Here is a 27,953-nt window from a genome sequence, read left to right on the forward strand (position 1 = left end):
ATTGATTTAAAAATAAAAGAACATGATTTTTGCTAAAAGGACATTTGTAGTATTAGTAGTATTAGATAACTAATGTAATAAAACAATCACATGATTATATAAGCCTGTTTTTTATAGAAATTTCATTTTTTGAATATGAGATCATAAATGTGACAGAAGATATAACATGTAGGCTTAATAAGTTTTTCTTACGTTTTATGATTAAGATGTAATCAATCAATGGAAAACAGCATAATGAATAAGGTACAGAACACAAATTGTAAATGAATATAGAATTCAATAAATATTTGTAAGATTTTAGATTGTTTTTCAGCAATGTATAACATAATCAGCATCTAAGAGTAATAGCTATTTTCAAGTCAAACTTACATAAAGTTTATTCAAGTCCATTTCAAAATATGACATTTCCTATTATGCTTATATTTTTAAAGGGGAGACAGATGAATAAATGAATAAATAATATAATAATAGATATGTATTTATAAGTGCTATGAAGATAAGAAATCCAAGCAACAAGAGAGTGAAACGATGTAGGTGGATTTAGGATAAGGCAGGGTATTCTGAGAAAACTTCTCCGAGGACATGATGTTTGTGAATAAATTTGATTCACTAGAAGGCATTCACAAAAAAAGTAACAGAAATTAGGTGAGAGAAGGAGCCAGGGAACCAAACCTGTAAGTTTTTGCAGACCACGGTATGACAGGAAGACAATTCAGGTTTTGGCATAAGTATGGTGTTCTGTTAGCTCCTGAAAATACATCCAAAGTGTTCCGGTCACTTCCACTGTTTATATTCTGATCTAGACCGTTGTGGAATCTTGGCTGAACGCTTTCAAAAGTCACTGGTCTCTCTAATTGTACTCTTGTTCCTCTATAGTCAATTCACTACACAAAAAAACAGTGATACTTTTAAAATATCGATAAGGCTGGGCACGGTGGCTCATGACTGTAATTCCAGCCCTTTAGGAGGCCGAGGCAGGTGGATCACAAGGTCGGTAGTATGAGACCAGCCTGGGCATTATGGTGAAACCCTATCTCTACTAAAAATACAAAAATTACCCAGGCGTGGTGGTGCATGCCTGTAGTCCCAGCTACTCGGGAGGCTGAGGCAGGAGAATCGCTTGAACCCAGGAGGTGAAGGTTGCAGGGAGCCAAGATCGTGCCATTGCACTCCAGTCTGCATGACAGAAGAAAGCTTGGTCTCAAAAAAAAAAAAAAAAACAAAAAAAAACAAAAACAAAAACCTTGATAAGATCCTGCTACTCCTTTGCTCAAAACCATTCAGTGATTTCTCTTGTCTCTGAGTAAAACTTTTCAATGGTGCACAAGGCTCCACATCACTAATCCCTCTCTGCTCCTCACTTTATCTCCCACCACATATCTTTCTGGTTTTCTGTCCCAGAATTCACAAACACATTCTTGCCTTCGGGACTTTGTGTGTGCTTTTCTATCAGTTTGTGGTGACTTTTTCCTAGAAATGTATACTTCTGCTCAAACATCCTTCATGACTTTGCCCTGGTTATGTGAATCCTTCCCTGATTATGCTCTATAAAATAATAATCTCATGCCTTTCTGCAGCACTCTTTAATTCGTTTGCCCTCATTTTTTCTTCATAACATAATACAATTTGACAAATTATTTTATACTTATACATACTATATTAGCTCAGGCTGCTATAACATGCCATAGACTGCATGCCTTAAACAACAGATAATTTATCTCAGTCCTGGGGGTTGTGCAGTCTAAGATTAAGAAGCTGGCTGATTCAGTTCCTGGTGCAGGCTGTCTTTCTGGTTTTTGGGCAGACATCTCACTGCATCCTCACATGGTAGAAAGAGAACTCTGGTGTTTCTCCTTTTACCTATAAAGGCACTAATCCCATCATGAGGGCCCCACCCTTCCACCCTTATGAACTTATCTAACCTAATTATCTCCCAATAGTCCCATCTCTGAATATCATCACATTGGAGGGTTAGGGTTTCAACATTTGGATTTTGGGAAAACACAATTTAGCCCATAGCCATCATCTGCTTAGAAATTTTGAACCCTATGTGTGAATCCCTTTGTCAAGCATTTTGAGGGTTTTATTATCAAAAGAAGAGATTAAGAGTATTGTCCAACTTCTAGTACGACACACTACATAGCGGATGATATAAATTTAGCACTATTACACTAATATCTTTTTAAAGAGAAAAAAGATATTAAGTACAGTTCTAAGTTAGAAAGTAAAACCTAACACAAAGGTGTCTTTTTTTTCTCATGGCAATTATTGTTTGTCTTATTTTTGTAAAGAAACTTACCTCAGGATTAATTTTGGAAAAAAATGCAGTTGAATTTTCTCAAGAGGAGATTTCAAGTATATGAACTGTGTAATGAGAGATAGTGACATATAAAGGAAAGAATGCCATTCTAGTTCATATTTTATTCTGGGAGATTAATCAGTGCAAAGACTTCATTGAGGAGATGAGAAGAAAATCAGTAGAGTTTTACCTTTAGGCAGCAAACACAAATTGAACAAATTCAAAGTTATCCTTTTTTTTTTTAAATCACATGTTTGTCTGGTCAATTACCAGATGCAAAGGCCATATTCAATTTTAAGAAAAAAATTTCAATTTTAAGAAAGAATTTTTCAATTTTAAGAAAATGTTATTTTCATATATATTTTCAATTTAAAGAAAAAAATTTTTATGGCCTTGACAGTAGGGACAGTAATTAATTTATTTCATGTGTGAAATCTGTTAAATTCTGTGGTATATATTAAAATGTGTCTTTTCATAAACCCATTTCTACATATTGACTTACCTTCTCTAGTGATCAGCATTAATCTTGTATTCATTGTGTGGTGTCTCATTTCTCAATCAAACCAAGTTTTATTCAAATAATAGTTTTCTTTCTTTAAATGTTGCATGAAGATAATTGCATTTTATTTTGGAATAGGCTGGAGGTTTTGGTATGTTCTCTCTTCAAAATGGTGGTCAGCTTATCCTATAAAGTACTGCAAGGATCTAATGCTACTGTCGTCTTTTGGTATCTTATGTTAATGTTAATAGGTGAAAACATTATAAAGCAAAAAATCATGTATGGTATGGTGATCACTTTTTATATAATCATTATAATATGTAATGATTAGCTTTAATTCTGAGGAAGAATTTATGTTAAATTGGCTTAGTGAAATGTCTAATTATTCAACCATATTGTATGCGGATACTTTCATTCTACTCTATCAAATATTATTCCATATAGAGATTGAACTATAAGCTCTGTTATCAGAGATATATTTTTAATATTCAGGAAAACATCAAACATTCAATTTTAATAGTTTATATTTTAAAAAATGACTTGATGTTATATCTAATAAAGACGGACTCATTTAGACAGTCGTTTCTTGAATTCACTGTCCACTCAATCAACACATTAAGAGGTAATTGCTTTACAAACTATAGAACTATAATGAAATATAAATTAGTGATACCTAGGTATTTCAAACTCAAACACTTTTTCTGATTACTAGAAATGTTATCAATGGTGCATAGAACACTGGTGTGATCTACCCAGTTCTTTTGGCCCAGAGAACTCCAAGGTAGGACCAAGAAGGCTTACAGGGCAAATGAAGCATAAGGCTCAAGACGCAGTCACAGAAGCAGAAAGAGGCACTAATTTCATAGGAGATCTTTGTGATATTTCACCATTAGAAACATTTATCCACGGTAAGAAGAAAGAGGCTGCAACACACACTTGTATACAGGTCACTCACATATTTGGCTCTTAAGTTCTGGGGTGACCTAATTTATTATCAATTTAACTTTTATTTCTTCATCATATTTCTAATTTTTCAATTATTTAGATAATACATTCTCATAATGGAAAATTGCAAAGATACAGGAAAACATAAAAGCACAGCTAATATACATCCAAATCCCCATCATCAGGAAATAACAGTGATTTACTTTTTCTTTCTTCTAAAGTCACAGTGGTTTTTTTGCTATTCCTGGAAGGTGCCAGGTATGTTCTCCCGTTGAGGTCTTTGAACTGAAACACCTTCTACTTTTAAATAGCATGGTCAGGGGTAGGACTTGGTGGAGGACAACTTGTTCTGACAAGTTCTCATTTCCGGATTAGAAAGTGATATATGTAGCTGTTTAGCAGAAGAGAGAGAGGGAAAAAGGAAGAGCATTTCAGGCAGAGAAAAAAACAAATGCAAAGAATAGTGCTTGGCATGTCTGAGGAAAAGTAAGAAGGTCATATGGCACAGCAGGGTGAGAAAATGGTGCAGTAAACCAATACGAGGTTGAAGAGAGAAGTTGAAGGACAAATTACGTAGGACCTTGAAGGCAACTTAAGGAGATTTGCTGTTACTTTTAGTAAAATGATGAGCCATGAAGGTTACAAGCAAGCAAAGGAATCACAGATATCACATACTTACTTTTTAATAGACTTTATTTTTTGAAAGAGTTTTGGTTAACAATGAAATTGAAGGCAGGTAGAGGAGTTTTCTATATACTTTTTCTATTCCTCACATGCATAGCCTCCCTCATTATCAACACTCCCTAGCATAGTCTACATTGGCACATCATTATCACCCAGACTCTACATTTTACATCAAGTTTACTCTTCCTTGTGTGTATCTACATTATAGTATCATACAAAGTACTTTCACTGACCTCAAATTTCTCTGGGTTTCACCAATTTATTCTTCCCTCGCTCCCTCTTTCCTTCCTTCCCTCTCTCCCTCCTAACTCCTGGTAACCACAGATCTTTTTACTGTCGCTATAATTTTTGCCTCGTCTAGAATGTCATGTAGTTGGAATCATGCACTATATAGCCTCTTCAGATTGGCTTCTTTCACTCATTAATATAATTTAAATTTCCTTCATGTAATTTTTTTTTTTTTTTTTTTTTTTTTTTTTTTTTTTTTTTTGAGATGGAGTCTTGGTCTGTCACCCAGGTTGGAGTGCAGTGGCGCAATCTGGGCTCACTGCAAGCTCCGCCTCCCGGGTTCCCGCCATTCTCCTGCCTCAGCCTCCGTAGTAGCTGGGACTTATAAGCGCCCGCCACCATGCCCGGCTAATTTTTTTGTATTTTTAGTAGAGACGGGGTTTCACCGTGTTAGCCAGGATGGTCTGCATCTCCTGACCTCGTTCTCCACCCGCCGAGGTCTCCCAAAGTGCTGGGATTAAAGGCTGAGCCACCGCGCCCATCCTCCTTCATATAATATTTTTAAAAGATCATTTATAATCGCTTCCAAAGAAGCCCTGATAATTGTTTCAATACTTATTATTTTTGGTTCTCAGTAAATTCCTTTTGTGTTTCCTGTAAATCACCATTTCTGTCATCTCCAGTGCTCATTTTGTTATGCAAATACTGAATGATATTTGTTAACCTAAAAAGGCATATTGTATGCAAATATGTGTTTGCGTATAGATATTAATAAAGATGGGAATAGTATATGAATTGTTTTTCTCCAGCCCACAAGCTGAAGCCCCAAACGATCCCTTTTCTCTAATCTATTGTTCAATTAAGCAGCTATGTCTAAGTTTACTAAAAGTACCGTTGCTGGGTAAAGATATATTCTTTATTTGTTGAAAATTTGGTAAATAGCCTGGGCCCGGTGGCTCACGCCTGTAATCCCAGCACTTTGGGAAGCCGAGGAGGGCGGATCACCTGAGGTCAAGTTGGAGACCAGCCTGGCCAACGTGGCGAAACCCTATCTCTACTAAAAGTATAAAAATAGGCCGGGCTTGGTGGTGGCTCCTGTAATCCTAGCTACTTAGGAGGCTGAGGCAGGAGAACGCTTGAGCCTGGGAGGCGGGGTTGCAGTGAGCCGGGATGGCGCCACTGCACTACAGCCTGGGCGACAAGAGCCGAGAGGGAGACTCTGTCTCAAAAAAAAAAAAAAAAAAAATTGGTAAATAACTTTAGGGTATTCTGCAAAAAGTCTATACCAGTTTATACTTTCATGTTTAGTCTGTAGGAGTGTGTAATTCTGCAAATGTTTTCCAATGCTGAGAATTATTAATCTTTTAAGTCTTTGCCAGCCTGAAAGATTGTTAACAAGTTGAATTAAGCTCATAAAACGTTTTGAGGAAAGAAACTGTCTCTGCAATAGTCTTTTCACTAAGAATATGATATATCCTCTCGTTAAAAACAATATAAATAAATGAATATAAATAATTTACAAACAAAAATAAATATATGAATATGCAAATTATAAAAATACATAGTTCAATAAGTGTAAGCAATACATATGCATATGTGTATGTATGTGTATTTGTCAGTGAATGTATGCATATATGTGCATGTATATATGAGTACATTTGACTATGTGAATATATATGTTCATATAAACATATATATGTTTGTCATTAAAATTTCATGGTTTTCTTTCTCCAGGACCTACACACAGTTATTAAATAATTTGAATTTTCATTTTTTCTATTCACTATGAAAGAAATTTTTCATTATATTTCTCTATGGTATTGCTTTCATTGAGGAATTCTTAATTTTTGAATATTTATTTTATTACCAGTCATTTTCCTGAACTCTTTTGATTATCCTAATAATCATTCAGTTGACTTACTTTGGTTTGCCAGGATAAGAATCATATCACATGTGAGTGATGATGTTGCTGTTTTCCTTTCCTATAGCTTTTGTTTGTTCTTTTCATGTATTGGTTAGATATAAAATGACAAATATGAGAATACAAAAATTATGAATTTTAATAAGAATTATACTTATTTTTTCTCATTGTAGGTAATATTGACTGATATAAGCAAACAATAAGCAGCCATTGTGCCAAGTGCTGGAAAACTCATGGTTAAAAACATGCCTGTTCACCAGAATGTAAACTTGACTATTCATAACTTTAAAGAATGGAAGCATTTTTAAATAAATTAGAAATAAATTTCAAATATATCCAATTACCTTCTTAGCATATTTTGAGAGGAGTTCATGTTTTTCTCCCTTTTGAACTATTGATGTGAAGAATTATATGAATACATTTCTGAATATTGGATTATTATTTCATCTGTAGAAAATAGCACATTTGATGACTTCATCATTTTTAATACTCTGACTGGATATTTTTTAATATTATATTTCTAACTTTTGAGTGAGTAGGTTGTAGAACTTCACAGTTTGAATGCAGAATTAGAAAAATCTGAATTTATATCCCATTTCTTTCCTAGTTTAGCCTTGTATTCATAAGCCACTTGTCCAAACCTGCTAAGTCTTAGTATCTTTATGGGTAATGAGATGATTATAAAATATCCTACCCTTTTATATGGCTGAAGGTGTTAAATGCATGTAAAGTACTTAGTATAGATGCTAGCATGCTTAATAAATGGATATTCATGAATGTGACTTGTCAGTAGTTTTCCATTTTTTATCTTTTGCTGATAAAGCTTTTTTAACATTAAGGCCATGAAAACATCTTCAAATTAATTAATTAACTCATTTTAACTACCCTATGGAGTAAATTATATGTAAATTAATATTCCTTAAAATTTTGTAATGAATCACTCCGATGAAATATCTGAAATTGGCATAATTTCTGGATATAATTATTTATCAATTCAAATAATACTCAATTTAATCAAAAGTAATTTGGGTAACATTCTCTCAAATTAATTTTAATAATTTATATTTTCTCCACTCCATTAGTTCCTTAGAGATTTCCACATTAGCACGTGGTTGTAGGTTGGTAATTAGTTTAAGTTCACATTATATGCATAGTTATGGTCTTTTTTACATGTTTGTCACATGCTTGTTAACATTTTTTTTGACTTTTATTCATGTACCATATCTACATTTTGGGCGTTAAGTTTATAATTATTTTTACTTTTTTAAATTTAGTAGCTTAATTTTTCCATGGCTTTTTCTTCTTTCCATTTTTTTTTCCTAACTTTACGGATTATATGTTTAATTTATTAATTTCTATTTGCATTCTTTAAAAACAAAAGCAATTTCATCCGTGATTCTGCAATGACACACACCTTTGAAGAAACTGACAGAACTTTTTGTAGACAACATGCTCTTTATAGTTATTTTCGTTGAAATTTTGGTATCTTTTTGTTCAAAGTGTCAAATGAGATTTGTCATTGTGATTATTAAGTCATTGCATTTTCCTTAAAGTGGTTACATTTCTGCTTAAAGTTTTTTGTGTTTTTTATACTTTTTTCATATTAATACGAGACGCTACTTATGCAATTCTTCATAAGATTACATGTAAAAAGGAAAAACAAAAAACATGCTTGTTGTAAAATATGTAAAATGAAAGTGTAAACAAAAAGTGAAAGTGCTACTATCTCCAAATAACCATAGCCGATCATTTTTTGTATGTTGTATTCTGTGAAATTGAATGCTGATACAGACTTTAGCATGCAGGATATTTCTTAGGGATCAACACTTGTGGAAAGTATGGTTGGAAGCAGGACTGAGTAGGTGGAGAAGTTGAACTGTGATGCAGGCTTGCCATACCATCTTAGGTAACCCATGTGGGACTCTGGAGGATATATGATACATTTGTAATTGTCCCATGTTGAGCCAAAACGACTGTCCTTATACCATCTCACACATCTGTTATAAGATTAGAGTATACAATCCTGGGAAGTGCAAGCCTTCATAAAAGGCTGCCCTTTGCAGCTAGAGGCTGTCTGATATCAGCTGCTAAAACAAGTCCTCCCTCCAAGGGGACATGGGAGGTGAAGCTTAGTGTGCTCCATGTCTTTTATCTTAAATCAATTTAGAATATTTTATTTAAAAATTGCATATACATTTTAATTTTCATCTTAATTTTTACCTTAACATTATTTTATTTTATATCTATTTCTAAGAGGTTTCTAATCCTTAATATATTTATATAAAGTTATTTTTTTAATATCAAGATTTTTCTAAGCTTAGCTTCCAATTGGCTATATTAAATCATTTACATGTTATTTTGAAAAGAGGTATATTTTCTGGGCTATTGTTCAATTAAATATTTTTATAATATTCATACAGGAATAACAACTACTCTCAAACTTTTCTGTCTTCTGATATTTAATGTTGCATATACATATTCATTTCTGTTTAAGCATGTTAAGTAGTTGCTTATCTTTAAATTTTGAAAAGCCTCAAGACTTGTTTAAATATGATCATCAATTATTACTTGGACTGCGATGATTAGAGAAACCAGGGAAGAATTATGATCAGATTTGAATTTTTATAATAATCATCCTGTCTTTGATCTGAAGATTAGATTATGAGGAGAATTAACAGATGCAAGGAAAAACAATACAAAATAACTCAGTTTTTTGAAGGAACATGATGGATAAAGGCAACATAAAAGAGAAATAATAGGAAGAAGATAATGAAATCAATGTAATCTTACTGAATTTGGAGAGCTATGAACCATCAAAATTATGATACAGAAGAGGCTATTGGTACTAAAACTCAAGAAGTTGTGCTATAAATGATGATATTCATTCATAATTCAAGTTATGTATAATCTCCTAGAGATTGAATAGTATAAGAAGAAATGAGAATTAGAATATAGGTTTAAAACATTCCAACATGTAAGAAAAATGTAGAGAAGGAGATGCCAGCAAAAGACAATGAGAAAGAGTTGTCAAAGATTTTGGAAGATTGGGAGAACGTTCTGACATAGAATGCAATGGAAGAGTAGTTACAAAAGAATGCTTTCAAGAGGGTCAAATGCTTCTCAGAAAATAAGGAAGAAGAAATCTGAAATGTATCCTTGGAATTATTAATATGAAGATTAATGACAACATTGGCAATAGGAATAAGCAACAGACAACAAAAAATGAGAAATGTAAGCAAATGGATTTTGTGAATAGAGAATTTATTCCAGAAGTTTTAATGTATCAAGAAGATAGATCAAATCTTACACTAAACGAATAAGGGATAGAATGAAGGTTTTTTTCACTTTATTTGTTTATGCAGGAGAAACAAAATCTGTTTAAAAACTCATCAGAAGGAACCAATAGAGTAAGACAAGTATACAAGATATAGAAAGAATAGCAGATGGCAGTAAGTTCCTATGAAGGTGTGAAAAACAAAGTCTAGAATAGAGTCATAAAGACTGATTTTACATGAGATATTGAGTTCCTTGTGGTTGTACCAGGAAATAAAAAATAATTTGGATCACTTAAAGATACATCTATAAAAATGATGATAAGATGATGGTCAGTCCAATGACTTCAGTTGTCTCTGTGAAAAAGTCTTTTCTTAATAGGTAGTTTATCTAAGAAAAATAGGAGTTTTGAGGAAAATGGAGATATTTTGAAATCCTCATGGTGGAGGATGAGTAAATGGGACTAGAATAATAACATAACAGGATGGGGATAGACTCAAGGTCTCTATGGTCTAGGACTGTGAGTTAGGAAATTTTAGTATCATCCAACTGCCCAGTTATGTAATTTATCCAACTTTTAAAGGAGTGCAGAGACTAACTGCCAAGTTCACACATCCTTGTGGAAGTTAATAATGGTACAATGAGATAGCAAAGGTTAAGAAATTTGCAAAGGACATTGCTATGATCTGAATGTTTATCTCTTCTCAAAATTCATATGTTGAAATCTCAACCCTAATGGTATTAGGAGGTTATTAGGTCATTAGAGCAGAGCCATTATGAACAAGATTAATGCTTGAATCTTAGAATTAGAAGCTTAGAAAAGAAGCTTCAGTTCCCTTGCCTTTTCTACCATGTGAGGATGCAGCGAGAAGGAGCCATCTGTGAACCAGGAAACAGGCCTTCACCAGACATCAAGTCGGCTGGCACATTGATCTTAGGCTTCCAATCCACCAGAATTCTGAGAGATACATTTGTTGCCATTTGCTACTGAGTTTATGCCATTTTGTTATAGCAGTCCAAGCTGACCAAGATAGACATGTTGAAGGGTTGCACACTGATATTTAACTGAGAAAAGTGTATAATATCAGTTGGTGGGTGTAAAGGAAGGAAAGGGCGTTAGTGTTCTTTATTTCCTTTTCTTTCTTTCTCTTTTTTTTGGGGGGGGGGTGGGGGTGAGACAGTCTCACTGTGTTGCCCACGAACTGGAGTGCGGTGGCACAATCATGTTTCACTGCAGACTCAACCTTCCCAGCTCAAGTGATCCTCCCACTTCAGCCTCCCTTGTTTCTGGGACTACAGGCACTTGCCACCATACCAGGCTAATCCAGGCAATTTTTTTGTTGTTGTTGGAGGTAGGGACAGGGTCTTGCCATGTTGCCCAGGCTGGTCTCAAACTCCTGGGCTCAAGCTGTCTGCCTGCCTTGGCCTCCCACAGTGGTGGGATTACAGACGTGAGCACCACTCCTGGCCCATGGTTATGTTCTTAATTGAAATAATGAAGTAAAGAGATTAGAGATTGTGATTTGAGATTGTCTGCGTCTTAGAAATTATTATGAAATTTTGATATTGGGGAAAATTTCTAATTTGTGTAAGTCTGATTTGAAAATTTGATTCTGTGTATACCTTACTTTTTTTTTTTTTAATTCTGTTTAAATTTTAAGTTTACATCTGGGTTGCTTTAACTTCTCCCCATAACTTTTGGTAAGTTAGGTCATTAGTATCATTTAGTTATTGTATATTTAATGTTCCTTGTGATTTTCTCTTTGATCCTTGGGTTACTTAGTAAGTAGTACACTTTTAAAATTTCAAATGTCTTCTTATTGATTTCTAAGTAAATGCCATATGACCAGTAAACATGTTCTAGATGACTTTGATCTCTTAAAATAAATATAATAGGTCAGGCATGGTGGCTCACGCCTGTAATCCCAGCACTTTGGGAGGCCAAAGCAGGCGGATCACGAGGTCAAGAGATCAAGACTATCCTGGCTAACATGGTGAAACCCTGTCTCTACTAAAAATACAAAAAATTAGCCGGGCATGGTGGTGGGCACCTGTGTTTCCAGTTACTCGGGAGGCTGAGGCAGAAGAATGGTGTGAACCCGGGAGGCTGAGGTTGCAGAGAGCTGAGATCGCACCACTGCACTCCAGCCTGGGCGACAGAGCGAGACTCCATCTCAAAATAAATAGATAAATAAATAAATAAATAAATAAATAAATAAATAATAAAATAAAATAAAATATAAATAGAATATTGTTTTATGGCCCAGCATATAATCGATATTGGTCAGTGTTCTATGCACACATGAGGACTTTCTCTGCTGCTATTTGGTTCATTATTCTCTCTCTCCATTAGATCAACTTATTGATAGTATTGTTCAATTATACATTCCTACTAATATTTTATCCACTTGTTAGTTTCCAACTATAGTGGTGAATGTTTCTATTTTTCATTTTATTTCTGCCAATTTTTGCTTTAAGTAGTTAGAAACTTTGTTTTGGATGTTTCCGTTTTAACACTGTTGTTATAATTGTTAATATTTTATTATTGTTATAAATCTTACTATTATTGTTATTAGGTACTATTAGATACTTATACCTAATTACAATGTAATACAACTGTATTAGAAAGTTTTGAGGATATTAATGACTTGCTTAAAAAATAGCAATAGAATATCTGAAATGACAAAAATACTTTTTTAAAGAGGATAAGAATTCACAACAAAAGCGGGCAATTTACTTAAGATTCCTGTTAGTGCAGTTCAAAGTTTGTTTTGATTAGCTTTATTTTTTTAATTCTCAAAAACTTTCACTTTAAGCTTAGAGTTAGAAAAGTATGCTAAGAAGGTAGAATAGTCAGAAATTCAAGAAGAAATGCAAATAAAATACATTGAATGTTAAAAGAAAAGAAGAATCCACAGGTCTGGTAGTGTAACCTTATAAGCAGGCATATGAGCATACTGAAGTTAAAAATAATGTAGTAATCTGATCAAAATCTCGAAAACTAGAATTTGACAGATAGGTTTGGTCTCCAGAGCTAGTGATCATTTCTCAGAAGCATGCCACACAAATAAAGATAGACTGTCAATATTTTAGAGGAGATTACACTGCATCTTCCAGTTTTTAAATGATTTTGTTTTTACATAAGACAGCAGACAAAGAACACTGAATAATCATCAGCATTAAATAATAACCAATGACCCACATTATATGTATTGATTAGCTAACCCTTTCTAGATGTTGGTGTTCTTAAACTTGTCAATAGCTCTTCACAATTAAAAATAACATTGAGTGGTAAAGCACCATTCATCATCTGTCTGGTCAAAGACAACCCAACTTAACTTAGTGGATTATAGATGTGGAATAGATCATTCAGGAAAAGATCAGAAGATATTAATGGGTACTAACTGGGGAGAAGTTACTATTATATTATATCACAATACAGAAATGTGTGCAAATCATAAATGTGCAGCTCTATTAATTTTCCCAAAATAAGACACCTGTAAAAGCACTGCCCCAATCAATAGATATTACATTACCAGCACCAAAAAGGTTTTTCTTGCTTCTTCCTAGTCATTAACCTTCAAGGTAACCACTATTCTGATTTCTAACATCTTGGTAGATACATTAGTATCATATTAAAACATATCATACATGAAATAAAAATTACCACATTGATTTAAAGATGCTCTGATAATTTCTATAACAGCTATCATTTAAAAATTAGAAATATTATGAGTGAATTGCAAATTATAGTGCTGCCTTATAGGTTCAAAGTAAATTATAGCTGTTCTTCATAGTTTTTGTAGAGGAGTTTATTTAACTGAATGAAATTTTAGAAACAGTATTTCCCAGTATCTGTGGTTTTCCAGTCTACTAGATACTAAGGTATCTGTCTTTATGGATTTGATCATTATATATAGAGATATATATTTTGTAATTGACACCTAATAATTGTACATATTATAAAACACAGGGGGACATTTTAGTACATGTATACAATGTAAATATCAATTCAAGGCAAAAAGGGAACTCTTATACACTGCTGGTGAAAATAAAAATTAGTACAGTCACAGTGAAAAACAGTATGAACGCTCTCTAAAAACTGGAAATAAAACTACCATATGATCCAGAAATCGTTCTACTGTGTGTTTATCCAAAGTAAAGGAAATGGATATTTCAAAGAGTTATGGACCCCCATGTTTATTGTAGCTCTATTCACAATAGCCAAGATATGAAATCAACATAAATGTCTATCAAAGGATAAATGGATAAAGAAAATGTTATACACACACACACACACACACAGTTGAACACTATTCAGCCCTGAAAAAGAATAAAATCCTGTAATTCACCACAGCATGGATGGAACTGGAGGACATTATGTTAGTGAAGTATGTGAAGCACAGAAAGACACAAATCACAAATTCTCATTCATGTGGGAGGCACAAAAGTTGTGCTCATAGAAGTAGACTACTGGTTACCAGAGGCAGGGAAGGAGAAGGGAGAGGATGGTTATTGGATACAAAATTACAACTAAATAGAAGGGGTAAGTTCTAGTATTCTATAGCACTGTAGGATGACTATCATTAATAAAAATTTATTGTATGTTTTCAGACCACTAGAAGAGAGGATTTTGAATGTTCCCAAAACAAAGAAATAATAATTGCTGTTACTGTTTTTACTACAAATTAGTGCAATTATCAGTAGTAATATTAAAGAGTAGCAAGGAGAAGAAACAGGAGAAGGAAGAGGATGAAAGATTTACTTTAAATATTTTTCATTTTGAAAAAATAATTTATTTTCTTTGTAATCCAAGAATTTGTGAAAGGGTTCTAAATAATGTCAAAGACATTTGACATTTATATTTATTTTACTTTCATATGACTTTTGTAATTTATTTTAAATTTTGCTCAACTTTATGTAACTTCTCCCTTATAAGTTTCTGATATATGGAAGTATTTGTAGAAATGGGACAAAGGTGCAAAGCCAAATAAAATGTTAAAATAGATATTATGTACTGTGCTCAAACACATGCATAACAGCACTCAAACACACACACATGCAATTTGATTGTCTTAGTTAGACATCCCCTTTTATCCTTCATATTCTGCTTGCTATTTAGTATTGAAAGTCTCAGGGAAGTCTCTACACTTAAAAGATCTTGATTTTTAATGATAGGAGAGAATAAATAAGAATATGGGAATGGGAAGATAATAATATTTGGGTGACTTCTATCTCTACATTTATATTCCTTCTGAGTAATGAGATAATTTCCTCATGTTAAAGTTTTACACCCTCATAGATACAATTTTTAAATATTATTTTTTGTAAATTTTTATAATTATGCTATTTCTCATAGACTAACTCACTTGATTCTCATAAAAAAAACTTGAATTGATTGGTGTATTTTCCAAATTTTGTAGATTAAAAAACTAAGACTCAAAAACTTAAGTAAATTTCCTGAAATTACATGTCCAATAACTGGTTGGAACTGGATGTCAAAGCCAGATCTGGCCTCATTTTTCACAGATATTCTACACAGAATAAAAATTATAGAGCACGATTGTGTTTAGTATTCACAAAGTTAACAATTCCTGATTTCTGCCTATCATAAGTCAAAGAAATTCCAGTTTTTTTAGAATCTCTCCCAATCCTGATATGTCCACAAATCTGGAACTATAATTTTGTTGAGAATATTTTCCATGAAAATTGCATACATAATACACTGATTAAAGGTTAACTTACTAAATGTTTTCCATTAATGAATTCAGTTCATTGGAAAATGCAAACACAAATGACACAAGCAATTTTTCTATTATCTTTATATTGTATTATTTATTCACCATGGCCATGTTTTCATGATATTTAGAATTCTTACTTTGAGTTGACAGAGAGTACTGAGAGATTCATCTAACTTAACCCTTGCCATTTTATAAGTTATAGACATATTGTTATCAATATATGATCAAACAAAATATAAATAGAGAGGCATATAAGTGACAAACCGAGGATTATATAATCATTTACCCTATGCAATATAGCTGACATATGCATTATGACATATACATAAAATATACATAGTTATATGTTTAATGTACACAATTTCCAATTGATCTTTGGAAATCTGAGAGCTAGCTCTTTGCTATTTCAACTTCTTACTTTCTTAACTTGAAAACTTGAACTTTTATTCTCTTTGGAAAATTAATTAAAGAAAAATAACTTAGAAACCCACTTAAGTTGTCCCTATTTGTTAGTTGGATTCAGAAAATAATATATTGAAAACCACCATTCTTTTACCGTATATTTCCTCTTATGAAATGAAAAGTAATTATATATTTAAGTTTATGTTTAGTTTATCTCTTTTATACATAAGTTATACTTTTTTATTTTTTAATTTTTAATTTTTGATTTTAATTTTGTTTTCATTTTTATGGGTACATAGTAGGTATATATGTTTATGAGGTATACGTGATATTATGATATAGGCATACAATACATAATAATCACATCAGGGTAAATTAGAATGTTTGCAACAATCCTTCGCCTAAAGCATTTATCATTTCTTGTTGTTGCAAACATTTTAATTATACTCTTTTAGTTATTTTAAAATATATAATAAATTATTGTTATTGCAGAAACCCTAAAAGTCAGAAGAAATTGAGGGCTCATATTCAGCATCCATAAATAAAAAAAATTCCCACTTTGGAGGCCAAGGTGGGTAGATCACTTGAGCTCAGGAATTCGAGACCAGCCTGGGCAACATGGTAAAACCTCGCCTCTACCAAAAAACCAAAACAAACAAACAAACAAAAAATAAAGAGCTAGGCGTTGTGGTATGTCTAGGTGACAGAATATGGCTCCATCTCAAAAATTAAAAAAAAAAAAGAAAAGAAATTCCAAGCAACAATTTCATATTCCACTAAACTAATCTTCATAAGCAAAGAAGAAATACAATCCTTTTTAGACAAGTAAATCCTAAAGGAATTTATTACTACCAGACCTGCCTTATGTATGGTTTTTACTAACGGAGTACTAAACGTGAAAAGAAAAGACTGTTACTGGCCACCACAAAAACACACTTAAGTGTGAAAATCATTGACACTTAAAGCACAATTAAGTCTATATAAAAACCATCTAATAACATGATGACAAAATCAAATCCTCAAATATTAATATTGAGCTTGAATGTAACTGTGCTAAATGTAACTGTGCCCCACTTAAAAGGCACAAGTGGGGCAAGTTGGACAAGCGTGGCAAGTTGGACAAAGAAACAAGACCCAACTCTATGCTGCCTTCAGGAGACCTGTCTCATATGAAAGGATACCCATAGGCTCAAAGTAAAGGGATAGAGAAAGGTATATCAGGCAAACAGGAAAAAAGGAGAAGGGGCTGCTATTCTTATTTTGGACAAAACATACATTAACTACATTAAACTAACAACAATCAAAAAGGACAAAGAAGGGCACTACATAATTATAAAGAGTTCAATACAATAAAACTTACCTATCCTAAATATATATGCACACAACACTGTGGCACACAGATTGATAAAAGAAGTTGTTAGAGATTTATGAACACAATTATAACCACACAATAGTAGTCAGAGACTTCAACTCCCCACTGACAATATTAGACAGATCATCAAGGTACAATACGAAGAAACATATTCAGGATCTAAACTCAATGGTTACTGTAATGAACCTAAGAGACATTTACAGAACACTCTATGCAGCAACAACAGAATACACATTTTTCTCATCTGCACATAGCACATACTCTAAAATTGACCACAAACTTGGCCAAAAAGCAATTCTCAACAAATTAAAAAAATAAATCCCCAAACACAAAATCACACAAACCACAATCTTGGGCCATAGTGGAATAAAAAATGAAATCAATACCAAGAAGATCTCTCAAAGCAATAAAATTACATGGTAATTAAACAACTTGCTCCTGAAAGACTTTTGGTTAAAGAATGAAATTAAGGCAGAAATCAAGAAATTATTTGAAAATAATGGAAACAAATATGAAACGTACTAGAATCTCTGGGATGCAGCTAAAGCAGTGTTAAGAAGAAAGTTTATAGTGCTTAACACCCACATCAAAGAGTTAGAAAGTTCTCAAATTTAAGTCACCAAAGTTTCAGGACTCAAAGTTAATGTGCAAAAGTCAGTAGCATTTCTATACACAAATGACGTTCAAACTGAGCCAAATCAAAAACACAATCCCATTCACAATAGCCACAAAAGGAATAAAATACCTGGGAATACAGCTAACTAGAGAGGTGAAAAGTCTCTACAAGGAGAACTACATAACATTGCTGAAGGAAATTAGTGTTGACACAAACAAATGGAAAACATTTCATGCTCATAGATAGGAAGAATCAATATTGCTAAAATGGCATAATACTCAAAGCAATTTTATAGTTTAATACTATTCCTATCAAACTACAGATGACATTCTTCACAGAATCAGGAAAAAAAAAAAAAAAAAAAAACTACTCTAAAATTCATTTGGAAACAAAAAATAGGCCGAAGGCCAAGACAATACTAAGCAAAAGAAAAAAGCTCAAGTCATCTCACTACCTGAATTCAAATTATACTACAAGGCTATGGTAAATAAAACCACAAGTTACTGGTACAAAAACAGACACATAGACCAATGGAACAGGTTTGACAACCCAGAAATGAAGTCACATACCTACAACCATCTGATCTGTGACTACTATCTGATCACTGACAATAGCAAGTGATGGAAAAATAAAACCCTATTCAGTAAATTGTTCTGGGATAACTGACAAGTCATATGCAGAAGATTAAAACTGGACCCCTTTTTTACACCATATACAAAAATCAACTAAAGGGAGATTAAACACTTAAATGTAAAACTTAAAACTTTATAAAACTCTAGAGGATAACCTAGGAAGTACCTTTCTGAAGATTGACTCTTGCAGCAATTTTATGACACAGTCTTCAAAAGCAATTGCAATGAAAACAAAAATTGACAGGTGGAACCAAGTAAACTAAAGAGTTTTTGTCCAGCAAAAGAAACTATCAACAGACAAAAAAAAAAAAAAAAAAAAAAAAAAAATGCAAACTATGCATCTGACATTTAGAACTAAAAGGAACTTAAATCAACAAGCAAGAAAACAAACAATTATATTAGAAGAAAATGGGCAAAGACCATGAACAGACAATTCCCAAAAGAAGATATACACATGGCCAACAAGCATATAAAAAATGCTCAGTATCACTAATTATTAGATAAATGCAAATCAAAACCACAATGGGATATCATCTTACACGAGTCAGAATAGCTATTACTAAAAAGTCAAAAATAAGAGATGCTGGTGAGATTGTGGAGAAAAGGAAATGCTTATACACTGCTGGTGGAACTGTAAATTAGTTCAGTTACTGTGAGAAGCAGTATGGGGATTCCGTAAAGAACTTAAAATAGAACTGCCATTGGACCCAGCAATCCCATTTTTGGTATTTGCCCAAAGTAATATAAATTATTCTACCATAAAGATACATAAATGCTTATGTTTATCATACAACTATTTTCAATAACAAGGAAATTGAATCAACATAAATGCCTATCAGCAGTGGACTGGATAAAGAAAACGTGGTACATATACACCATGGAATAGTACACACCCATTAAAAAGAATGAGATAATGTATTTTACAGCAACATGGATGGGACCAGAGGCCATTACCCTAAGCAAACTAACACAGGAACAGAAAACTGAATACTGAATGTTCTTACTTATAAGTGGGAGCTACACACTGAGTACACATGGACACAAAGAAGAGAACAATAAGGCACTGGGGACTTCTTGAGAGTGAAGTGTGGGAGGAGAGTGAGGATTGAAAAAGGACCTATGGGGTACTATGCTAGTTACCTGGTTGACAAAATTTTCTGTACACCAAACTCCTGTGACATGCAATTTACCCAATAGTAATCCTGCAAATGTACCCCCAAAACTAAAATAAAAGTTGGAAATAAAAAATAAAATAAAATAAAATGAATGTTTTAGAACTACCAAAATATTGAAATTAGATTACGTTAAAAAATTTGCGTAGCTTACCACTAGAATTGTATTTTGTTTTATTTTATTTTAGTACCAGGATACATGTGCAGAATGTGCAGGTTTGTTTTATAGGCAAATATGTGCCAGAGTGATTTGTTGCACCTATCAACACATCACCTAGGTATTAAGCCCCCAATGCATTAGCTATTTATCCTGATGGTCTTCCTCCCCCAACCCTACCCCCAGTGTGTGTTTTTCCCTTCCCTGTGGACACGTCTTCTCATTGTTTAGCTCCCACCTGTAAGTGAGAACATGCGGTGTTTGGTTTTCTGTTCCTGAGTTTGTTTGCTGAGGATAATGGCTTCCAGCTCTATCCATGTCCCTGCAAAAGACGTGACCTCATTCCTTTTTATCGCTGCTTTTCCATTGTGTATATGTACCATATTTTTAAAATCCATTTTATCATTGATGGGCATTTAGGTTGATTCCATGTCTTTGCTATTGTGAACAGTGCTACAATGAACATGTGTGGTCATGCATATTTATAATAGAGTTACTTATATTCCTTTGAGTATATACCCAATATCATGCTTGTAATGGTTAATACTGAGTGTCAACTTGATTGGTTTGAGGGATACAAAGTATTAAACCTAGGTGTGTCTGTGTGGGTATTCAAATTAACATTTGAGTCAATGGGCTGGGGAAGGCAGATCCACCCTTAATCTGGTGGGCACAATTCAATCAATCAGTTTCCAGTGAATATAAAGCAGGCAGATAAATGTAAAAAGGAGATATGGGCCTAGCCTCCCAGCCTACATTTTTCTCCTGTGCTGGATGCTTCCTGCCTTCAAACATCAGACTACAAGTTCCTCAGTTTTAGGACTTGGAATGGCTCTCCTTTCTCCTCAGCTTGCAGACCACCTATTGTTTATATATATCCTATCAGTTCTGTCCCTCTAAGAGAACCCTGACTAATACAGATTTTGGTACCAGCAGTGGTTCTAGTGGAACAGAATATTAAGGATGGAGTTCTTTCATTGGTTTGGGGGTTTCTAAAGTTGACTGCTTTATATGATTAGATCCAACCAATGGCCCACTGTAAGCAAGTTGAAAATGCCTGATCTCCCTTGGTTTAATGTAGAGGAAGGGATCCAAAGGGTTAGGGAGATTGGGATGGTGGAGTGGATTAGTCACTTTAGACCTACTCATCCAAGCTTAGGGGGTCCAGAAGAAATACCTTTGACTGATGCCTTGCACAATAAATTTGTGAGGGCAGCAGATGCATTTTTGAAGAACCCTGTAATTGCTCTTCTCTGTCAGATCTAACTGTGTGAACTGCAGTCACTCAACTACAAAATTTAAATACACTGGGAATAATTGGATCCTGAGGTGGCAGGGGCCAAGTGGGAGCACTCAACCATCAAAGGCAAGGTAGGCATAGCTACCATAATGGACAGCAGAGGCAAAGCAGCAATCAGAATAGTCTGACACATGTAGTGCTCTGGCATTGGCTAATTAATCACAGTGTTGCTAGCAGTGAAATTGATAGGAAACCTACTGCATTTCTACTTAAATTATACAAACAGAGCACTTCTAGGTCGAACGGACAAAAGACTAATTTGAATTATAAAAACAGAGAATCACCACCACTCAATTAATTTCCAGACTTAAGCCAGTTTACAGACCCAGGGCACCTTGAATGAAGGGGAGGCCAAGTCCCCTTAAGGAAGGACCGCACTACATTACCGACAATTTATACAGTGAATCTTTATCACATCCTTCCCCAAGGAGACCTTCTGCCTTTTACCCGGGTAACTGTGCACTGGGGAAAGCGAAGTGGTCAGATATTTCGGGGACTACTGGACACTTCCTCTGAGCTGATGTTGATTCCAGGGGACCCAAAACGTCATTGTGGTTCTTCAGTTAAAGTAGGGGATTATGGAGGTCAAGTAATTAATGGAATTTTAGCTCACGTCTGACTTACAGTGGATCCAGTGGATCCCTGGACTCATTCTATGGTCATTTCCCCAGTGCCAGAATGCATAATTGGCATAGACGTACGTAGCAGCTGGCAGAACCCCTACATTGGCTCCCTGACCAGTAGGGTGAGGGTTATTATGGTGGGAAGGGCCAAATAGAAGCCATTACAGCTGCCTCTACCTAGAAAAATAAAAAACCAAAAACAATGGTGCATCCCTGGTGGCATTGGGGGATTAGTGTCACCAGCAAGGACTTGAAAGAGAAAGGGGTGGTGATTTCCATCACATCCCTAGTCAACTCTTCCATTTGGCCTGTGCAGAAGAGAAATGGATCTTGGAGAATGACAGTGGCTTATTATAAGCTTAAACAAGTGGTGACTCCAATTGCAACTGTTGTATCAGATGTGGTTTTATTGCTTGAACAAAGTAACACATCTCCTGGCACCTGGTATCCAGCCATTGACATGGCAAATACATTTTTCTCCATTCCTGTCCATAAGGCCCACCAGAAGCAATTTGCCTTCAGCTGGCAAGGCCAGCAATGTACCTTTGCTCTTCTACCTTAGGGGTATATCAACTCTCTGACTTTGTGTCATAATTTTATTCGGAGAGATCTTGATTGCTTTTTGCTTCTGCAAGATATAACACTGGTCCACTGCATTGATGACATTATGCTGATTGACTCCAGTGAGCAAGAAGTCGCAAACACACTGGACTTATTAGTGAGACATTTGTGTGCCGAAGGATGAGAAATAAATGTGACTAAAATTCAGGGAACTTCTACCTCAGTAAAATTTCTAGGGGTCCATTGGTGTGGGGCCTGTCAAGACATTCCTTTTAAGGTGAAGGATAAGTTGCTGCATTTGGCACCTCCTACCACCCAGAAAGAGGCACAATGCTTAGTGTGCCTATGTGGATTTTGTATGCAACACATGCCTTATTTGGGTGGGTTACTCTGACCCATTTATCGACTGACCCGAATGGCTGCCAGTTTTGAGTTGGGTCCAGAATAGGAGAACGCTCTGCAAGCTGTTCTGCCAATTGGGCCATATCACCCGGTAGATCCAATGGTGCTTGAGGTGTCAGTGGCAGATAGGGATGTTGTTTGGAGCCTTTGACAGGCTCCCATAGGTGAATCACAGAGGAGGCCTCTAGGATTTTGGAGCAAGTTACCTGACATCTTCTGCAGATAACTACTGTCCTTTTGAGAAACATCTCTTGGCCTGTTTGTTACTGGGCTTTTGTGGAAACTGGACATTTGACTGTGGGTCATCAAGTCACCATGCGACCTGAACTGCCTATCATGAACTAGGTGCTTTCTGATCCATCTAGCCATAAAGTGGGTCATGCACAGCAGCATTCCGTTATCAAATGGAAGTGGACATACGTGATTGGGCTTGAGCAGGTCCTGAGGGCAAAAGTAGGTTACATTAGGAAGTGGTTCAAATGCCCATGGTCTCCAGTTCTGCCACCCTGCCTTCTCTCTACCAGCCTGAACCGATGGCCTCATGCAGAATTCCCTATGATCAGTTGACAGAGGAAGAGAAAACTAGGGCCTGGTTCACAGATGGTTCTGCATGATATGCAGGCACTACCTGAAAGTGGGCAGCTGCAGCACTACAGTCCCTTTCTAGGACATCCCTGAAAGACAGTGGTGAAAAGAAATCTTCCCAGTGCACCTGGTTGTGCACTTTCCATCAAAGGAAAAAGGGCCAGATGTGCGATTATATACTGATTCATGGCCTGTAGTCAATGGTTTGGCTGGATGGTCAGGAACTTGGAAGAAGCATGATTGGAAAACTGGTGTCAACAAAATTTGGGGAAGAGGTATATGGATAAACCTCCCTGAGTGGTCAAAAACCGTCAAGATATTTGTATCCTTTGTGAGTGTTCACCAATGGGTGACCTCAGCAGAGGAGGATTTTAATAATCAAGTGGATAGGATGACTCATTCTGTGGACACCACCCAGCCTCTTTCCCCAGCCACTGCTGTCATTGCACATGGGCCCATGAAAAAAGTGGCCCTGGTGGCAGGCATGGAGGTTACACATGGGCTCAGCAACATGGACTTCCACTCACCAAGGCTGACCTGTCTATGGCCACTGCTGAGTGCCCAGTTTGCCAGCAGCAGAGACCAATGCTGAGCCCTCAATATGGCAACATTTCTCAGAGTGACCATCCAGCTACCTGGTGACTGATTGTACTGGACTTATTCCATCATGGAAAGGGCAGAGGTTTGTCCTAACTGGAATAGACACTTGCTCTGGATATGGGTTCCCCTATCCTGCACACAATGCTTCTGCCAAGACTACCATCAGGGGACTCACAGAATGCCTTATTCACCATCATGGTAGTTCACACAGCATTGCTTCTGACCAAGGCACTCACTTTATGGCTAAAAAAATGCAGCAGTGGGCTCATGTTCATGGAATTCACTGGTCTTACCACGTTCCTCATCATTCTGAAGCAGCTGGATTGATAGAACAGTGAAACGGCCTTTTGAAGTCATAACTACCATGTCAACTAGGTGGCAATAGTTTGCAGGACTGCAGCAAAGTATATGGCCATATATGCTCAGAAGCAGCGTCCAATATATGGTACTGTTCCTTCCATAACCGGGATTCATAGGTCCAGGAATCAAGGGATGGAAGTGGAACTGGCACCACTCGCCATCACCCCTAGTGATCCACTGGCAAAATTTTGCCTCCTGTTCCTGCAACATTACTTTCTGCTGGCTTAGAGGTCTTACTTCCAGAGGGAGGAATGCTGCCTCCAGGAGACCAAACAATAATTCCATTAAACTGGAAGTTAAGATTGCCACCCGGACACTTGGGCACCCCCTACCTTTAAGTCAACAGGCTATGAAAGGAGTTACAGTGTTTGCTGAAGTGATTGACCCAGTCTATCAAGATGAAATCAGTCTACTACCCCACAACAGAGGTAGGGAAGAGTACGCATGGAATACAGGAGGTCCATTAGGGTGTCTCTTAGTATTAGCCCAATCCAGGTTGGACTACAAATGACCCATATGCTTCAGGAATGAAAGTTTGGGTTACTCCACCAGAAAACAAACAACAACAACAACAAAACAAAAACAAAAACAAAAACAAAAAACATGGCATGCTGAGGTGCTTGCTGAGGGCAAAGGAAATACAGAATGGGTAGTAGAAGAAAGTAGTCATCAATACCAGCTATGACCACATGATCAACTGCAGAAGCGAGGACTGTGTCATGAGTATTTCCTCCTTCTTTTGTTAAAAACATGTTTGTGCATGTATACACTTGTACTAAGAAAATATCTTCATTTTATTCCCTTTATCATGTGACATAAGATTAATTGACTTTATATAAACATTTAAGTATTGTTAACTTTATGTAATAGTATTTGAGTTGGGGTTGGTGCATTTCCAGTTTTACCAAGGATAGTTGTATTATGTTAGGTGTAATTATGACTTCATTATTGTCTTTATTTGAAGATTATGTATGATCTCAGGAGATGTGTATGGGTTCAGGTTGACAAGGGATGGACTTGTGATGATAAATACTGAGTGTCAACTTGCTTAGATTGAGGGATACAAAGTATAAATCCTGGTTGTGTCTGTGTGGGTGTTGCCAAAAGAGCTTAACATTTGAGTCAGTGGGCTGGAGAAGGCAGATCCACCCTTAATCTGGTGGGCATGATCTAATCAACTTCCAGTGAATATAAAGCCGACAGAAAAATGAGAAAAGGAGAGATGGGCCTAGCTTCCTAGCCTACATTTTTCTCTTGTGCTGGATGCTTCCTGCCCTTGAATATCTGACTCCAAGTTCTTCACTTTTGATACTCAGACTGGCTCTCCTTCACCCTCAGCTTACAGAAAGCCTATTGTGGGACTCTGTGGAACCTGTGATATTGAAAACTGGTACAAGACAAGGATGCCCTCTCTCATTACTCCTATTCAACATAGTATTGGAAGTTCTGGCCAGGGCAGTCAGGCAAGAGAAAAAAAAAAAAAGCATATTCAAATAGGAAGAGAGGAAGTCAAACTGTCTCCATTTGCAGATGACATAATCCTATATCTAGAAAACCTCATTATATCAGCTCAAAAGCTTCTTAAGCTGATAAGCAACTTCAGCATCTCAGGATATAAAATCAGTGTGCAAAAATCATAAGCATTCCTATATACCAACAATAGACAATCAGGGAGCCAAATCATGAATGAATTCTCATTCACAATTGCTACAAGGAAGATAAAATACCTAGGAATATAGCTAATAAGGGAGAACTACAAACCACTACTCAAGGAAATAAGAGAGGACACAAAGGGAAAAGTGTTCCATGTTCGTGGATAAGAAGAATTAATATCTTGAAAATGGCCATACTTACCAAAGTAATTTATAGATTCAATACTATTCCCATCAAACTACCATTAAAATTCTTCACAGAATTAGAAAAAAACTACTTTAAAATTCATGTGGAACCAAAAAGAGCCCATAAAGCCAAGACAATTCTAAGCAGCAAGAACAAACCTGGAAGCATCATGCTACCTGACTTCAAACTATACTCCAAGGCTACAAAATCAAAATAGCATGGTACTGGTATAAGAAGAGACACATAGACCAATGGAACAGAATAGAGATCTCAGAAATAGGATCACACATCTACAACCATCTGGTATTTGACAAATTTGACCAAAAAAAAAAAAAAAAAGCAATAGGGAAAGAATTCTCTATTTAATACATCATCCTGGGAAAACTGGCTAATCATATGAATAAAATTGAAACTGAACCCCTTGCTCACAACTTATACAAAAATTAACTCAAGATGGATTAAAGACTTAAATGTAAAACCCGAAACTGTAAAAACCATAGAAGAAAATCTAAGCAATATCATTCAGAACATAGGCACAGGCAAAGATTTCATGACAAAAAACATCAAAAGCAATTGCAACAAATCAAAAATTGATGTATGGGATCTAATTAAACAAAAGAGTTTTTGCACAACAAAAGAAACTATCATCAGAGTGAACAGACAACCTATAGAATGGGATAAAATTTTCACAATCTGTCCATCTGACAAAGGTCTAATATTCAGAAACTACAAAGAACTTAAACAAATTTACAAGAAAAAAACAAACAATCCCATTAAAAAGTGGGCAAAGGATATGGACAGACATTTCTCAAAAGAAGACATTCATGTAGCCAACAAACATGAAAAAAATCAGCATCACTAATCATTAGAGAAATGCAAATCAAAACCACAATGAGATACCATCTCATGCCAGACAGAATAATGGCGATTATTAAAAACAAGAAACAACAGATTACGGTGAGGCTATGGAGAGATAGGAACACTTTTACACTGTTGGTGGAAATGTAAATTACTTCAACCATTGTAGAAGACAGTGTGGCAATTCCTCAAAAACTTAGAACCAGAAATTACATTTCAAAAGCAGGAATGGGGACAGGCCTTGCTTTAATTGATGTCAGAACATGTATAATCAAATCAGTATTGTATGGGCATGGGTATATGCAGCAGATAGTTCTAGCTGTCCACACAAATCCCTACTTTCTTACATGGTAACAAATTTATAGCTGGGCACGTGGATTCCTAGTAAAATTACCTTCCACAGCATTCCTTGCAATTCAACTTAACCATGTGACTATAATTCAGTTCTTTCCAATGAAATATTAGCAAAATTCAATGTTTCACTTCTCCATCAGGTACATAACACACTCAGGCAACTCTGCCTGTACTCAGATCAGTGTCTATAAGCAAGAACCTAGACATGGCAGAGATTTAGTTTACATGTGGAAAAAAAGAAGTGATGTGATTCTGAATAACAAGAAGGTTCAGATCTCTCATTCGAAACCAGATTATCCATATTGGAATTATTATGTGAGAGGAAAATACACTTTTGGGTGTAACATTTTATCAGTCTAACCTTACCTTAACCAAATGCATTGATTAGTCAAAACGGAGATTCCAGAAATATTCTTCTGAGATTTAAATATAAAAATAAGTTTTTATTCAATGGGGAGGAAAAAGGATGGTTTAATCAGCAAGTCATGCTGGCATAAATGTTATCCAACTTGGAGAAAATAAATATGGAC

Source organism: Chlorocebus sabaeus, chromosome 10 (assembly GCF_047675955.1).
Source record: "Chlorocebus sabaeus isolate Y175 chromosome 10, mChlSab1.0.hap1, whole genome shotgun sequence".
NCBI classification, from domain to species: domain Eukaryota; kingdom Metazoa; phylum Chordata; class Mammalia; order Primates; family Cercopithecidae; genus Chlorocebus; species Chlorocebus sabaeus.